General features: G+C 42.9%; 1 non-coding gene across 1 annotated transcript; it reads left to right on the forward strand.

Moving 5' to 3' along the window:
* Nucleotides 1–262: 262 nt before the first annotated feature.
* LOC114815826 lies at nt 263–400 on the forward strand. The gene has a single exon (XR_003763628.1). It is a non-coding gene; the product is annotated as a small nucleolar RNA SNORA7 (small nucleolar RNA).
* Nucleotides 401–2,550: the final 2,150 nt, after the last annotated feature.

Here is a 2,550-nt window from a genome sequence, read left to right on the forward strand (position 1 = left end):
ACAGTTTGGGTAATGGCATCTTTGTATTTATTTTGACAAACCAGTGACAGGACTATTCCATGCTCTGACAGACAGATGCACTTCATGAAACGCAGTGAGATTCCTCCCTCTTCTTTTCATTTGCTTTCCTGCTGCCTTTCATCCCAAACAGAAGAGCACTGACTATATGTCCATTTATCTCCTCTTTAATTTACAATGTCTCCCTTTTACAGAACTTAGTTTGCTTTCAGCAGTGGCTTTTGGGGGCTAGCAGCCGTGGTCTCACCTCTCAGGATCACACCCGGAGAGTTTCCATGACTCTACCAGTCTCACCTGTGGGAGGGAGAGTCAAGCAGAGGCCTACCCATTCCATTCCTAGCTTGTGTAGAGGCTAGAGAGTGGAAGGCAATCTGCTTAAAGTCAAAACTCACCCTTGCTGGGCAGCAGCGGCAGGGGAGAGATTCGAGGGTGGAGACTCAAGCTTACTGTGAGGAAGGCGGCAATCGTCAACCATTCCATATTTTTACAAAGAAAACTAAACGGGTCCACTACCAGCACGATTGCAGATGCAGAGTGGGGCATTCTGGGAGAGATGTGTCCGTGGTGTCACTATGGGTTGGAAACGACTCGGCATAAGACAAGCAAGACAATCTTGGTCTAGTCACCTTTCTACCCCTCCTCTTTCTCCTGAATCAGTAGCATTGATTAAGTGTGAGAAACACTCTACTAAGCCCTTAGGCATGTATGATAGGCTTGATCCCTGCTCAATCAGTGGCATTTATTAAGCACTTACTGTGGCCGAGCACTGTACTGAACACTTGGGAGAGTACAAAACAATGGAGTTGATAAAAGGCAGTTCCTACCCACACTGCGATTGATTGTGTCGACTACGAATATTTGTCATGTGATGACTTGCGTATGCTTACATCTTCATTCTACAGCTGGTAGGCCTGATTCTACACGGCCTTGAAAATGTGAAGGAATTTTGATCAACTCTCATAATTCCACCTTACTGCAATTAAGCCACGTTAACTAAACACTAAAACATCACTCAAAGCACAGTAACTAGATGCTTTATGTCTTCACCATTGCTAAATCGGGTAAAAGTCTCCTCCTTTGACACTTGTCCAAAATGCTCCATCATCCACTTGCACACATCGAAGGGCACACTTTTCCAGTGATGACTGTTTGGTGATAAAAAGGATTCTGAATTTGCATGTAATGAAATCCATATATTAGAATTCTTGCTACCTCTGTTGAGCCCGAATATTAACTCTATTTTACGTTTTATATTCAGCTGAAAGAATATTTCAACTGCAGTTTCGGAGCTATCCAGAGTAATAATTCAAGAAAGGCATGTAATTGCATTTTCTGTCCTAATATTAATATTGTGTGATTTGTGTTCCTTGCTATGTGAGGGAGAACAACACAGGCCCCCACGTATACAGGAACCTGATGTTTTGGAAATGGCACCTCTCCCCAGTAAACAAACCCTAAATATGACCGCTCTCAAATTAGGCTGATAGGATCTGTGTCTAATTCCCTCTCCTTCCCTGCTGTCGTCCGGGTATTCTTTCCCACTGCTTTACACAGCACCATGCGCACAGTGATTAGTAAATATGATTACTATTACTACATATCAACACATTCACAATCCCCAACCCTGCAGGTCTGCATAGAAATTCTACAACCCTGGAAGAGGGAAGAGAGAGTTAAAAGTGAAGAGGCACAGGTGGAGGGAGTGAGAGATAGAGAGTAGACAGAGAGAGAGACAGAGATTGAGAAAGAGACAGAGTTGAGTATAAGTTGAGTAAATGTGAACATAAGCCAGACAGTGGTATTGGCTAGTGAAGAGCAAATTTTAAACGAGCCAAGGGAAATGAGCTCAATAGAATCAGAGCAGGAGCAAATCATACAATTCAATCAAGCATATTTCTTGAGCACTTACTTGGTGCAGAGCACTGTACTAAGCACTTGGGAGAGCACATTATAATAATATAATGGACATATTCCCTGCCCACAATGAGCTTACTGTCTAGAGCGGGAGAAGGGCATTAATATGAATAAATACATGACAGATATGGGCATAAGTGCTGTGGGGCTGAGGTGGTGGTGAATAAAAGGAGCAATCAGGATAATGCAAAAGGATGTGGGAGGAAAGGAGATTAGGGCTTAGTCTGGGAAGGCCTCTTGAAGGAGATGGGCCGAAAGTTGCTTGATTTTGAAGGGTTGAATGTTAGGAAGATACAAGCATTTATAAGTGTTCTCAGTAGGGAGGGCAGGATAGGGTGAGCTTTGCGCTCCTGATCCATAGCAGGAAATGTAGTGAGGATGTTTTTTAGTGATATATAATAATGATAATTGTGGTATTTGTTAAGTGCTTACTATGTGCCAGGCACTGTAATAAGCACTGGGGTAGACACAAGCAAATCAGGTTGGACACAGTCCTTGTCTCACGTCCGGCTCAAAGTCTTAATCCCCAACTTTGGGGGAGTTTAAATGAATGTATCCAATTTTTATTCAAGGGGTTTGAATAGGAATAGGATTGGGGTAAAGTGCTCTAGTTAAATG

The sequence above is a fragment of the Ornithorhynchus anatinus genome, chromosome 12, assembly GCF_004115215.2.
Source record: "Ornithorhynchus anatinus isolate Pmale09 chromosome 12, mOrnAna1.pri.v4, whole genome shotgun sequence".
Taxonomy (NCBI): Eukaryota; Metazoa; Chordata; class Mammalia; order Monotremata; family Ornithorhynchidae; genus Ornithorhynchus; species Ornithorhynchus anatinus.